The sequence below is a fragment of the Hemitrygon akajei genome, chromosome 10 (assembly GCF_048418815.1).
Source record: "Hemitrygon akajei chromosome 10, sHemAka1.3, whole genome shotgun sequence".
In the NCBI taxonomy this organism is placed as follows: domain Eukaryota; kingdom Metazoa; phylum Chordata; class Chondrichthyes; order Myliobatiformes; family Dasyatidae; genus Hemitrygon; species Hemitrygon akajei.
The window spans coordinates 69,960,639-69,976,086 of NC_133133.1; positions in this window are offsets into that span (position 1 = coordinate 69,960,639).

Sequence of the window (15,448 nt, forward strand, 5' to 3'; positions counted from 1 at the left end):
TAACAGTATACAGTAGATGTGTGCCAGGAATATGTCATGCGAGTGGAAAGGCCCTTGTGATAATCATTGTAGAAGACCACTGACTGAGTGCCCCTTCAAGATGTTCTGATGTCTAAAGTATCCTTGGGCAGCAAACAATGCATGCACAGATCCCTTAAAAAGGTAACATCTGGATAGGATAACACACACAAAATGCTGGAGGAGCTCAACAAGTCAGAGAGCATCTATGCAGTGGAAAAAACAGTTGACATTTCAAGTTGAGGGCTAGATGAAGGGTCTCAGCCTGAATGACCTAATCTCAAATAATAATGAGGCAGCCTACAGAGAGGAAATCATCTCCCTGACATAAGAAAACAACTGTAAAGGGGGTTTCTTTTTCTTTGTGACTGCGTATGTTAATCAAAATGGCTTCTTTGTTTTGTTAAAAGTAGGAATGCTTCTTTGTTGCGAGAGAGTGCTGGAAGCTTGTTTGGGTTAAAATTTACTGATAACGAGAATTGTATTCCTTTGTTAACCAATTGGGATTAATGTTGGTCTTTCTTCTGAGTCTGTAAGCTATTGTTGGCAGGCTTTTGGGGAGTTCGGCGCGAGGGGGTGAGAGAGAGAGGACGCGATGCTGTAAACTGGGCGAGGAACGGACCCCAAGTGGGGGTCCAAGGCCAGGAGGTACCCCGAGGAGAGGAGACGAAGATAGATGTGCTTGGTTGACCACTTCGGGTGGTCCTGAGCTGCGAGTCGAGGAGTTCGGAGGGGATCGAATGGTGGCCAGAAGACTTTGGTAATTGAGTTCCAACGGTTGTGCACGAAGTGGTTTGGACTTTGATAAGTTTGGCACCTTTTCTTTATTTTCTTTTCCTACATATATACTGTATTGTTATTAATCATTTAGTTATAGTAATCTTTATAAATTGTAATCATTTAATTGCATATGGTGTCCTGACTGTTATTTGGCGTGGTGGGGACATCACACAGCATCCACACAAGCTGATTACCCAGTTTGGTGGGGCTGAAGGCTGCTCCCCCTAGACGAGAATGAGCTGAGTGAGCCTGAGGCGACCCAGGGGGTTACACAACCTCTCCCTCAACGTCGCAATGACAAAGGAGCTGGTTGTGGAGTACAGGAGGAATGGAGACAGGCTGACGCCTATAGACATCAATGTATCTGGGGTTGAGAGGGTGAACAGCCTTAAGTTCCTCAGCATAAACATCACTGAGGATCTCACGTGGTCTGTACATACCAGCTGTGTGGTGAAAAAGGCACAACAGCACCTCTTTCACCTCAGATGGTTGAAGAAGTTTAGTCTGGCCCCCCCCAAATTCTAAGTACTTTCTATAGGGATATGATTGGGAGCATCCTGATTGGCTGCATCACTGCCTAGTTGAGAACTGTACCTCTCTTAATTAGAGGACTCTGCCAAAAGTGGTGCAGACAGTCCAGTGCATCTGTAGATGTGAACTTACCACTATTCAGGACATTTACAAAGACAGGTGTGTAAAAAGATCCTGAAGGATCATTGGAGATCCGAATCACCCCAACCACAACCTGTTCCAGATGCTACCATCCAGAAAACGGTACCTCAGCATAAAAGCCAGGACCAAAAGGGTCCGGGACAGCTTCTTCCACCAGGCCATCAGCCTGCTTAATTCATGCTGACGCTACTGTATTTCTATGTTATATTGACTATCCTGTTGTACATAATATTTATTATAAATTACTATAATTGCACAATACACATTTGAATAGAGATGTAACACAAACATTTTTACTTCTGATGTAGTTGAAGGATGTAAGTAATAAAGTCACTTCAATTCAATTCAAATGAAAACTGTTTACTCCTCTCCATAGGTGCTGCCTGACTTGCTGAGTTCTTCAGTATTTTGTGTGTGTTACTCTGGATTTCCAGCATCTGCAAATGTTGTGGTGTTTATGATCTGGTTAGGATGGTATTTTCTGTTTCATTTTAGACAAGAGGAAGTGATGTAGAATAAGGGGGATTCACAGAGGGAGATGGGGGGAGAGGGGGAGAGAGAGGGATGGATGGATGGATCTAGGCATTCGGGATGACATTTCCGTAATGACAGCCTCCATCCCACCTGAAAACAATATGATGAGCCTGTTGCCACCAGATGGAGCACTTTCAAGGGCATGCACATTCCTCGGAAAGGTAGCTACTTGGTCATGTTAGTACTCCAGTTAGGTCCAGCTGCCTATAGTTGGGCCAGTGGCACTGACTTCCAAGTATGGACACTGATTGCATTGAGTCACTTGAATTGAGGATCTTTTCAATGCATCTTGCACGGACTTTCCTGCACTCCTCGCTGATTAGATTTAGAGCCCCAGAAGCACTTAGTGCACTGACCCAGCCCAAGAATCCACAGGTCACATAGGTTCAAGGTACGGCAGAAGTCCACGGTTCTCTGTTGCAGCCAGTTAGGGTATCTGCTACAAGTCTAGTAGTACAAGCACAGAGGATTAAAACTTGTGCAGCTGTTTGGGAAAGCAAGGGAAGATGTGACTGGGAAGGGGAATGTGGAAGGTAGGCTGCTGTCTCCATAAGGTGAGGATGGTGATCAATCCACCAGCGCAAGAGGAGATGGAGCCTGAGGAGAGCCCACCTGGAGAGAAGAGCACAGCTTTGGCTTTAAGATGAGATAAACAAACTGTAAACACACTTTTGCAAGAGGAGTAAAATCAGGGCTTTGGTTGCTGGGTAGAATAGTGTATCAGTTAGAACCAACACCAGTACCAGCAGCCCGGGTTCTGTCTGTAAGGAGTTTGTACATCCTCTCCATGACCGCATGAGTTTCTTTTGGGTGTTCCGGTTTCCTTCCACATTATAAAGATGTCCTGGTTGGTAGGGTAAATGGGCACATAGGTGTAACTGGGCAGGCTTGTTGGATTGGAAGGTTGTGTTACCATGATGTATCTCTTTAAAAAGGGATTCCAAACTTTGTGGAATTCAGTGGAACTACATAATTTCACATTAAAGTTTACTGTTGTGCAAGGAAATGCATGGTCATGGTCAAGCGCTTTGGAGGATGGAATAAAGATGTAGACTATTTTGTAAGTGGGCAGAAAATCCAAAGATCAGAGGGACAGATGGACTTGGGAGTTCTCATGCAGGATTCACTAAAGGTTAACTTGTATGTTGAGTTGATATTAAGAAAGGTAATTGCAATGGTAGCATTCATTTGGAGAAGGCAAGAATACAAAAGCAAGGATACAACGTTGTGGCTTTAGAAAGCAATGGCCGGTTTGCACTCGGTGTATTGTGAGCAGTTTCGGGCACCTGATCTGCGAAAGAATGTGCTGGCATTGGGGAAAGTCCCGAGGACATCTACGAGAATTACTCATGGAAGGAAAGAGTTAACATATGAAGAGTGTTTATTAGCGCTGGGCCCACACTTGATGGAGTTTAGAAGAATGAGGGGAGACTCAGTGAAGCCTATCGAATATTGAAAGGTCTGGATAGAGTGGATGTGGAGAGGATGCTTTCTATAGTTGGGGAGTCTTAGACCATCGGGTACAGCCTCAGAATTGAAGTTCATCCATTTAGAACAGAGATAAGGCAAAATTTCTTTAGCCTGAGAGTGGTGAATCTGTGACATTTTTTGCAGCAGACAACTGTGCAGGCTAAGCCATTGGGTATATTTAAGGTGGAGGTTGATAGATTCTTGATTATTTAGGCGTCAAAGGTGCTGGGGAGAAAGCAGGAGCATGGGATAAATAAAAATTCAGCCATGATGGAATGGCAGAGCAGATTGATGGGCCGAATGGCCTGATTATTTTCCTGGATCTTATGGTCTTATGGTGTATAAAAAAAGTTACTAGCATGATTTAATATTGTATGTGAATAATTAATTTCTAGAATAATGTAACAGGTATAGATAATTATTGTTGTTATGAGTATGTTGCTATTTTAAAAAGGAAAGTATTGTATTGGGTGTGTATGACCTTTAAGAACTGCATGCACATGTAAAGTAACTTATGATACATTGCTTGGCTGTTGTTTTCCATCAATAAAGGACGTTTGCTTAGATATTTTGCCCTGTTTACTTGCTTTACCGAACAACAATATAGTAGAATATTGTACAACCTACAGGCACATTTGTGAATGTCGAAGTCCCTTCATAATATTTCAGTGGACCTGGTAACACAGGTATCTTTGCAAGCAGAACTATAATTAATTCAAGGTATAATTAAACACAAAAGGGGGTCAAACTGCTCAAATGATCAGTCCTGATGCAGGGTTTGGAACAAAAATGTTGGCAGTTCCTGACAGATGCTGCTTGACTTGCTGGGTTCTTTCACCAGAGTTGCTTTTTTTGCTGGATTGTAAAGGTGGTTTTGTGAGCCTCACACATAAAACATCACAAAGTTCATTTCTGAGCATGCTGTGGGGATCCAATTAAATCATTAAAAGATCACTTAAAACACGATGCAATCAGAGTCGAATACAGAAGTTATTCGTGTTGAGGCAAAGACAGGATGGACTTTACAGCACCTTGAATAATTATTAGGTGACACAATTATGCATGTTCATTTGGAATCATATAGCATGGAAACAAGCCATTTGGCCCAACTCATCCATACTAACTAAGATGTCTATCTGACTTCATCCATTTAAATGCAACTGTACTTTTCTGACCTCTCCCCTGTGGTCTGATTATCAAAAGACGTCAAATCCAGAGGAAAAATAATGGTTCAACTTACAAAAAGATCCTTCAAAAAAAACTTTTGGATATGTCCATGCTTATGTTGTTGCTGGAGTAAAATCTCTTCATTGGCCTTCTGAAATGTGGCTAAAACTGACATTATTTTGTAAAGGTGTTTCTATGGGAATGTGTTCCAGTTTTGTCAGCATTTTCAAAGACCGGTAAATGGGGCAGTGTGGAAAGGCTGGCCACATTAATCAATTGCTAGAGCTGTAATTTTTAATTTATGAGGTAAAGAACAATTTAGGGCAAACCATAGCAACTAGCTAGGGAAACCGTGGTCGGAATCAATCTCTGGGACACATGAGAATAGATCTCTTGGAGCAATATTTAAAATCGAACACAGAGTTAAATAGTATACTTAAAGTTAAAGGGGCAAGTTGTTAGAGAGATAGCCTGTGGGTGTTAGCATAATTCACAGGTAAAATAAACTCTTCTAGGTAATCCCTTAGGATCAAGAATGACGTGGTTTTGTGGGTTCACGGGTGGCTGATGAGGACAATGTATAATTGCAGCTTTTTCTACCAGCAGCGCAGCAAGTGCTTGACGGGAGCAGCCTGGGAGTTGTTTGTGGGTGGTGCTTTTCTTGTGCCACTCGCATGGCCTTCCTGATGTAAGTATGTGAGATTTTAATGCTCTTTCTTCATTTTCTCCAGTCATAGGCCAAGGATTGTAGGCATCAATGGGTCTGTTGTATTTTCAAACAGATCTTTGAAACGTTTGTTCCATCCACCTTGGAAAGAGAGGAGTCCATTTCTTCTGAACTCCCTAAATCACAATATGAATTCCATCAAGAGGCACAGTTGGTCTAACAACTGAATGAAAGATACAGGAAGCAGCACCGGCCCTTATATATGTGGAATTTAGCCAGAAGTCGTCCACGATATAGATGCCTACACAAATTCATCTCTATTTTATGTCTGCTCTATGATTATATGCAAACCATAATAGTGATCTAATAGAACCAATGCCAATTAACTACATGCTACATTGAGTTGTACTGTTTGTGAGCCTTGAACAATTTTTTCCCATCCGATGGATTCCGCTAATATTCAGGAAATGCAGAGTCAGGGATGAGGACAGTTTCACCTTCACATTTTACAGCTGGTGAGCCTAAGTATGGGACCATCTACCAAAGCTGTTCTGTGAGTGTAACAAGCTGTTTGATGCAGGCGCAGGGTTCCCATCACACAGAAACATTAGGGGCCAGGCTCACTATGGAAGACTGTGTTGAAAGCAGCGTTAGTATCAGGAATAAGGAACAGAGATTTAAAGACCGTAAGATCATAAGATATGGGAAGAGAATTAGACGTTTGGCCCATTGAGTTTGCTCTGCCATTTCATTATGGCAGATCCATTTTCCCCCTCAGTCCCATTCTCCACATATCCCTTTATGCCCTGACTAATCAAGAATTTATTAACCTCTGCCTTAAACATACCCATTGACTTGGCCTCCACAACTGCCTGTGGCAGTGAATTCTACAGATTCACCACCCTCTGTCTAAAAAACTTCCTCCTCAACTCCATTCTAAAAGGATGCCCCTCTATTCTGGGGCTGTATCCTTTAGTCTTAGACTCCCTCGCCACAGGAAACATCCTCTCCACACCCACTCTATCAAAGTCTTTCAAAATTCGACAGGTTTCAATGAAGTCATCCCACATTCTTCTGAATTCCAGTGAGTATAGGCCTAGAGCTATTACACATTCCTCATATAACAAGCCTTTCAATCCTGGAATCATTTTCATGTACCTCCTTTAAAATCTCTCCAATGTCAGCATATCCTTTCTTTGATAAGGGGCCTAAAACTGCTCACAATATCCCAAGTGAGGCCTCACCAGTGCTTTATAAAGCCTCAGCATTACATCCTTGCTTTTAGATTCTAGCCCTCCTGAAATGAATGCTAACATCGCATTTGCCTTCCTCACGACCAACTGAACTTGCAAGTTAAGCTTTAGGGAATCCTGTACCAGCACTCCCAAGATGCTTTGCACCTTGGATTTTTGAATTTCTCCTCCTTTAGAAAATCTTCTACGCTTTCATTCCTTCTACCAAAGTGTAAGAGCATACACTTGCTGACACTGTATTCCATCTGCAATTTCTTTGTCCTTTCTCCTAATCTGAGTCCTTCTGTACCCTCCCTGCTTCTTCAACACTACCTGACCCTTCACCTATCTTTTATCATCCACAAACTTGGCCACAACACCATCAATTCCTACTTCTAAATCATTGCAATATAACGTAAAAAGAAGCAGTCCTAACACAGATTCCTGTGGAACACCAATAGTCACCAGCAGCCAAACAGAAGAGACTCTCTTTATTCCCGCTCTGCCTCCTGTCAATCAGCCAATGCTCTATCGATGCTATTGTCTTAACTTGTTATGGAGCCTCTTGTGTAGCACCTTGTTAAAGGCCTTCTGAAAATCCAAGTACACAACATCCGCTGAATTCCTTTTGTCTACCCTTCTTGTTATTTCTTCAAAGAATTCCAACAGATTTGTCAGACAAGATTTTCCCTTAAGGAAACCATGCTGACTTTGACCTATTTTATCATGTGCCTCCAAGTACCCGTAAAACAACATCCTTAACTATCGACTCCAACATCTTCCCAACCACTGAGGTCAGACTAACTGCTTGTAATTTCTTTCCTTCTGCCCCCTCCCTTCTTGAAGAGTGGAGTGACAGGTGCAATTTTCCATTCCTCCAGAAACATGCCAGAATCCAATTATTCTTGAAAGATTATTACGGATGCCTCCACTATTCAGCCATTCCTTTCAGAACATTGGGGTGTACATCATCTGGTCTTGGTGACTTACCAATCTTCAGACCCTTCAGTTTTCCAAGAACCTTCCCCCTAGTATTGAGAATTTCGAACAACTCTGCCCTTGACAGTCTCGAACTCCGGCAACTGCTAAATGTTGGGCTTGAAATTCTGCCCTGTGTTCGTTTAGGAAGAGAGACAACCAACACCAGAATATTACAAAACTTGGGTTTATTGCAGAATCCATAACTGGCACAGCGAATCCACGGAGTCGCTGGAGAAGGCGCGTTCCGACTTCCCCTTACAATCTGCTCTTATTTATATCCCTTTTCCCCCCAGCACAACCCCCCGCTACATATTAGGTAATATCGGGCACTTGTGTCCATCTTATTGGCCCTATGCCATACACTCACGAGTTACCTGTTTCTTTTGTTTACTGAATCGCGTGACACTGGTAGTTTCGGTGTAGCGGAATCCCCAGTTTCGCTCCCCCCTCCCTCGCATTCCGGCCTCCTAGTATTACGTGAGCCACTCCTGACCTGTAATGGCAGTCTCGAATTAACCCTAACATTAACCCTAACACTCCCTCCCTTGGCCTCCCAGAGGCCACATCCCTTACAAGCTTTTCCGCGGCTGCCGGGATCAGGCAGGGAGGTGAGCGTCCCCCGGCACTCTTTGGCGTGTCCTCCCTATTTGCTTATCCTGATTTGTCCGACCTAGGGTCACAAAATATGGGTAGGGGTTCCCTAAACATCCGCAATTTTTACAAGTAGCATGCAACATTTCAGAAAACTTATTCAAGAACAAATTCACAATCCCCCCCTTGCCATGGTCCATTTCAGTCCGTGTCCTCCCATAGCGCGTCCGCTTTCCGGGAGGGCCGTGTCCTCCCCTTCCACTGGGAACAAGGGTGCCTGGTACGCCGGTGGAGGTCCATCCTTTCCGGTCAAGGCTCGATCTATAGTCCCGCAACAACAACCACACGTAATAAAGATAGCAATTGAAATAGACAGTCCTAGAGCCGACTGTCCCAGAAACGCTCCCCACTTACCAAAGGTCTTATTTGGCCAGTAGAAAATGATGCCAGTTATTGTCCCCCTCCCTTCTTACCTTTTAATGCCCTGTTGGAGACCTCGGTGACAGGGTATGGACCATGCCACCGTTTTCCGTTCCAGGTGAGCTTCCCCGGGCCTCGGAGGAAAACTTCCACTCCTACCTTGATGGTGTCCGACCCCTGCGGCTGCTCGCTGTTAGATTATTGAACTCGCACAGTTATCAATTTTACCATATTTCTAAAAACTCTCATATACTCTGTTACTCAACACACAAATGTCTGAGTTTTGGTAACTCGAAATTGAAGTGCTCCATGGCTCCCTAGTACACAGAGAGGATCAAATGTGGGATGGTCGCCTTTCAAAACCTGACCTTCGCGTGGGAGATTTCTCCTCTTAACAACCAGTCTAAGGTAGGCGCTGTCAGTGTCCCTGTGCGACACTTTTCTCCTCACTCCTGAGACTTTTATGCCCATCGTGGGTGGCGGGTACCCTCACTCAAAAGACTTTTCCACGGGCGGAGGATCTTCCTAAAAACAGATAAGAGTTAGTACTTACCAGTCACGATTCTGCACCGGGAATGATCTCTCCCAGGGTAATTTGGGGTTGGTGAGGATCCGTCAGCAGACAAGATCTAACTCGGTGATTTAACTATCTAGTGGAAGTCTTCGATATAACAGGCACTTCCTGACCTTAGTTGAGGTTGCGGCCGCAAGTTGTCTGCTGTCGGACCCGCCAGCCTGTGTTGTCTCTCCCTCCCCACGTCGGGGTCACCAAATGTTGGGCTTGAAATTCTGCCCTGTGTTCGTTTAGGAAGAGAGACAACCAACACCGGAATATTACAAAACTTGGGTTTATTGCAGAATCCGTAACTGGCACAGCGAATCCACGGAGTCGCTGGAGAAGGCGCGTTCCGACTTCCCCTTACAATCTGCTCTTATTTATATCCCTTTTCCCCCCAGCACAACCCCCTGCTACATATTAGGTAATATCGGGCACTTGTGTCCATCTTATTGGCCCTATGCCATACACTCACGAGTTACCTGTTTCTTTTGTTTACTGAATCGCGTGACACTGGTAGTTTCGGTGTAGCGGAATCCCCAGTTTCGCTCCCCCCTCCCTCGCATTCCGGCCTCCTAGTATTACGTGAGCCACTCCTGACCTGTAATGGCAGTCTCAAATTAACCCTAACATTAACCCTAACAAGACCCTTCAGTTTTCCAAGAACCTTCCCCCTAGTATTGAGAATTTCGAACACCTCTGCCCTTGACAGTCTCGAACTCCGGCAACTGCTAGTGTCTTCCACAGTGAAAACTGATGAAAAATACTTATTCATTTTGTCCATCATTTCCATGACTGGTATTAATACCTCTCCAGCATCATTTTTTAGTGGTCTGATGTCTATTCTTGCCTCTCTTTTACACTTTATATATCTGAAGAAACTTTTGTGATCCTATTTAACATTACTGGCCAGCTTACCTTCACATCCCATCTTTTCCTTCCTTGTGACTTTGTTAGTTGCCATCTGTTAGAGGATTGGGAAGCTTTTAAAAACTAACTTCCCACTAATTTTTGCTCTATTATGTGGCCTCGCTTTGGCTTTTATGTTGGCGTTGATCTCTCTTGTCACCCATGGTTGTATCATCCTGTCTTTAGAATACATCTTCTAAATGTATATATCCTGTATGATGTATATGTCCTGCACCTTCTGAATTACTCCCAGAAATTTCAGCCATTGCTGCTCTGCAAGTGATCTTTTCCAATCTATTTTGGCCACCTCCTTCCTCATGCTGTGTAATTCCCTTTACTCCACTGTAATACTGATACATCTGATTTTAGCTTCTTCTCAAGTTGCAGACTAAATTGTATCATGTTACGATCATAACACCCTAAGCATTGTTTGCCTTTGGTGTTCTAATCAATTCTGGTTCATTGCACAACACAGAATCCAGAACTGCTGATCCCCAAGTGAGTTCAACCATGAGCTGCTCTATAAGGCCCTCCCGTAAGCATTCTAGAAACCTCCCCTTAGGATCCTGATTTTCCTAATCTACCTGCATATCATAACAAAACAACAGAAGATTTATTCTACCACATAAAGAGCTATGGAGGATCTAAGAGGTGATGCATTGTCCAAAAGTCCAGGTGGGAAGTAGAGCTCAAACTAGAATTGATCAACCAGAGAGTTTTTAATATTATTTTGCAGCTGTTCTTGTGCACCAAAAGTATTTTTCTGGATCTCATCAGAAACATTGGTCTTTCTTTGGATCAGATGAGTCAACTAGCATCATAGAGCTATACATCATGGCAACAGGCCCTTGGGCCATGTAGCACTCATTTACACTTATTCCGAAGGTATCCTATTTTATTCTTCGCACATTCTGACAATCTCTTTCCAGATTCTACCACTCATCTACTCACAAGGAGCAATTTACAGGGAACATTCCACAAGTATTTGGGGTGTGAGAGAAAACCGGAGTGCCTGAAGGTAATTCGTATGATTACAAACTCCATACAGACAGTACATGCAGTCAGGATTCAGCTTTGGTCACTGGAGCTGTGAGAAAGCAGCTTTACCAGCTGTGGCAGTGTCCCAAGCTAAATGTCCTAGCCAAGGCCTCCAAGTACTTGTTTGCGCTTTTACTCAGGCTTTCAATTAACTGTGGCATGTTATTTAAATAATTCCCGACATTATGATCAGCTAATCAATAAGCTCCAAGGCCTAGACCTTGATACCTCCTTGTGTAACTGGATCCTCGATTTTCTCATTTGTAAACCCCAGTCAGTTTGGATTGGCAACATTTCCCCTACAATCTCTATCAGCACAGGTGTACCAAAAGGTTGTGTGCTTACCCCTCTGCTCTACTCGTTTAATGCTTATGACTGAGGCTAAGTACAGTTCCAATGCCATATTTGAGTTTACTGACGACACCACTGTTGTTGGCTGAATCAAATGTTGTGACTAATCAGGATATAGAAGGAGAATCAAAAATCTGGTTGAGTGGTGCCACAACATCAACATTTTGCTCTACATAAGCAAAACCAAAGAGCTAATTGCTGACTACAGGAGGAAGAAATTGGGGGTCCATGTGCCAGTGTTTATTAGGAGATCAGAGGTGGAGAGGGTCAGTAACTCAGAATTCCTGGGCATTATCATATCAGAGGATCTGCCCTAAGACCAATATGTAATTGCCATTTCAAAGACAGCACAGAAGCATCTCTGCTTTCTTAGAAGTTTGCACAGATTTGGCATGTCATCTAAGATTCTGACAACTTTTTATAAATCCTAAAAAAAGTAGTGGGTATGGCCCAGTCCATCACAAGTAAAACCCTCACCACCATTGAGGACAACTACATGGAGCATTGTTGTAGGAAAGCAGCATGCATCTTCAGGGAACCCCACTGCCCAGGTCATGCTCTCATTTCACTGCTGCCATCAGGAAAAAGTTACAGGAACCTTAGGATTCACACTGCCAGGTTTAGGAACAGTAACTCCCTTCAAGCAAGAGGCTGTCAAACCAAAGTGAAGAACTCCACTCAACTTCACTTACCCCATCATTGAATTGCTTCCACACCCATGGACTCACTTTCAAGGACTCTTCGTCTCATGCTGTCAATGCTTATTGCTTTTTTAAAATTATTACCATTTATTTATTTTTTTTATTTGCACAGTTTGTTGTCTTTTGCACACTGATTGAATGCCCAGTTGATGCAGTCTTTCATTAATTCTGTTATGGTTATTATTCTATTTTGGATTGACTGAGTATGCCCACAAGAAAATGAATCTCACAGTTATATATGGTGATGTATATGCACAGTACTTTTAGTGGGTGTTCTTTGTGTTTTCAGAGGAATATTATTTACCACCACTGTGAGCACAAGCAAGCCTTTTGTGGAAGAGGTGATTCGAATCAGTGACATTTGTTTGAATATGTTGGTATTTTAGCACTGAGTTTGTTCAAGAGCTTGGAGCGGGAGATTTTAAAGGTTATTGCTGACCAATTACATCAAACACGCTAAGTCCTTTCCTAAAGCTGGGTAAAAAATATGGCAGATGAAAGTGTTCAATGCACATAAATATACTTGGGCTTAATTTTTCTTTTGAATATCTGCCTATATTGTGACTTTACTAATGTAGTTTGACAGAAGTGAAAAATACTCAGTACTGGGAGACAAACATCATGTCAGCAAATTACCTCTTATAAATGTTACTCACCCTTCAAACTAACACCGATATCTGTATAAGACGAAGTGGTGTGTCAGCTGGTGGAATCAGTACACAAGACCTCCACAGCAATTCACATCACTCATTTCCTCTCAGTCTAAGCTGGGAGGTGAGTGATGTGAACTGCCCTAGTTAGATTGGGTAGGGAGTGGTTGGGGAAGATATTGTGCTTTTGGGGAGGCAGAACTATGTGAATCATTTATAATAAATGGAGAGAAAAATGGAGGTAACTGTGAATGGAAATAGCACATTGCACACTTCTGTGACAAGGGATCAGTACTATATTTCACCTGCATTCAGAAGGGAATGGAATGATGAGTAAGAGGCCTTCATGACAGCTTTAGAGACAGGATTGAGCATCCAGAAAAGGTTGTTGAAGAATGTTGAGCAGTGCGCTCCTGATCTCTCAGCAGCAGTGCAAGGGAGATTTATACAACTGCAATGCACCATGAAGTGTGTGACATCCAAAAGCCATGAATAGAAGAACCCAAGAGAATTGAGGCACTGAGGCAATCTGCTTCTCTGAAGAACAGTGACAGGCCTCTGATTTACTCTTGGTTATATTGCTGGTCTATAGCAGTCTGTCATCATGTTATTTTCACACTTTAAAAACAACCAAATGCACTAACGGGAGAGACACTTCAAAAGACCATCAGAGCCTGTAATGAACAATGCAGCAATGTCCTTTCCTAAATATTACCGAATATCATTTGAACACTCCACCTTGGTTTGCACAGCTATGCAACAATAGCCTATGACAGGGTGATCTAAGATGTCAGTTAAATGGGGATCAGCATTTTATTTCTGAGTGCAGTTTGTCACGGTGGACAGGTAAATCTACAAAGCAGTTATCCATGTAATAATGCCACACCAATGTAATATGCTGCAAAATTGCTCCTCCACTTATTTGTCCCTTCCAACTCCTTCACTATCATTCATCATCGTCATCATTATGTACCTCATTGTATGACCTGGGCAAACAGTGTCTAGGGTCATGATTGTTCTCAGCAAATTCTATAGAAGAGGTTTAACACTGCCTTCTTCTGGGCAGTGTCTTCACAGACAGGTGACCCCAGCCATTATCAGTACTCTGGCGTCAGTGGTCACATAAACAGGACTTATATGCACCAAATGCTTGTACAACCTGTCTCCATGGCTTCACAAGACCGTGATCGGGGCTTGGGATTTGGGGTGAACAGGTGCTACAGCTTGCCCAAGGGTGACCTGACGGCTAGCGGAGAGGAGAAGTGCCTTACAACCCTTTTCTCCACCATGCCGCCCATTCACCATTATTAAAGCTTTTTATTATGAAGGTACTCATATAGTATAAGAAAATGGATAAGAAATAAAACAAGTCAGTGATTCAGCCTTTTGCCATTTAACAAGATCTTTTATCCAATCTTTTCCCAATTTTCCGCCATACCCCTCAATTCTTTTGATATTCAAAAATATAAGAATTTCTGTTCTGAATGCCAGTGAATATGTAATAATCAGTTATTTAGGAAGTGCACTGTAGTGTTGAATTGTATACTTCTACGAACTATTTGTGCCATGCGATTAAGAGTTTTGATGAATTATTTTGTCAATGAGTGCTGAAGGTTGGATGTTTACCTTCAACAAAATAAATATATTTAGAGACTCTGTACTTGTTTCATGTTTTACAAACCCCAATATAAAAGAACAAATGCAGGCTACTATGCAATTATTTGGAAATATTGCTGCTGAGGAGGTTAACAAGGCAGACACTCAATGTGAACTGAAAGGGAGATCTAAATGGAGTGGTAATGTTGGATATGTCAGTGAGCTGGAAAAGTATGAGAGGTCACAACCAATTGCTCTGTATGTGGAACTGATGGAATAAATATCACTGAGATCCCATGGGCTGGACGCAAAGTGCAGATAAGCCATGATCTTATTGAATGGCGGAGCAGGCTTGATGGGCCAAATTGTCTACATCTGCTTCTATTTCTATTCTTCTTATTGAGGTTCTACATTGAAAGGAGATATTGAAAGGAGTAGAGCTGGAAGCATGGAAAGCATAATATCCACCCAGTCGCCTGTTACAACTTCGTAAAACTTGAAGGACTTTGGAATCTACTATCTATAGAGATTTTCAAAAGTTATACATTTGTACCTAGGGATCAGAACTAATAGAGGTGAGGCTAAAATCATTGGAACTAACATGTGAGGGAGCATCCAAAGGTAAAGCCCGAGATTAGGATTGAACCCAGGTCTCTGTAAAGCTGTGAAGCAGCAGCACTAACTGCTGCATTAGCATGCTTATCTGGTATTCCCCGATCGAAGGTGCAAGGGGCGTTGAAGGGCTTCTGTTACTTCTTTAGTTGATACTAAAAGGTTAGTTCGCCAGGAGTGTTAGGACAATCTACAGTGTATTGGGATCGTAAATGGTGATGAGTTTGATATGGGGTATTGTAATGAAGCCATTTTAGTCAAGTTGAGTGCTGCCATGTTGGAAGAAACTCCATGTATGTATTGGTAAATGTTGTGGTATCCACAGGCTGTTCCTCTTTATGGAGCTGATAACCAGCACAAATCTGATTCTATGTGAGCTGGATGCTTTGAGGGACGCCTCACGTCTTAATAAGCTGGTAAGGAAGGCGGGCTCTGTCGTGGGCAAAGTACTGGAGAGTATAACATCGGTAGCAGAGCGAAGGGCGCTGAGTAGGCTACGGTCA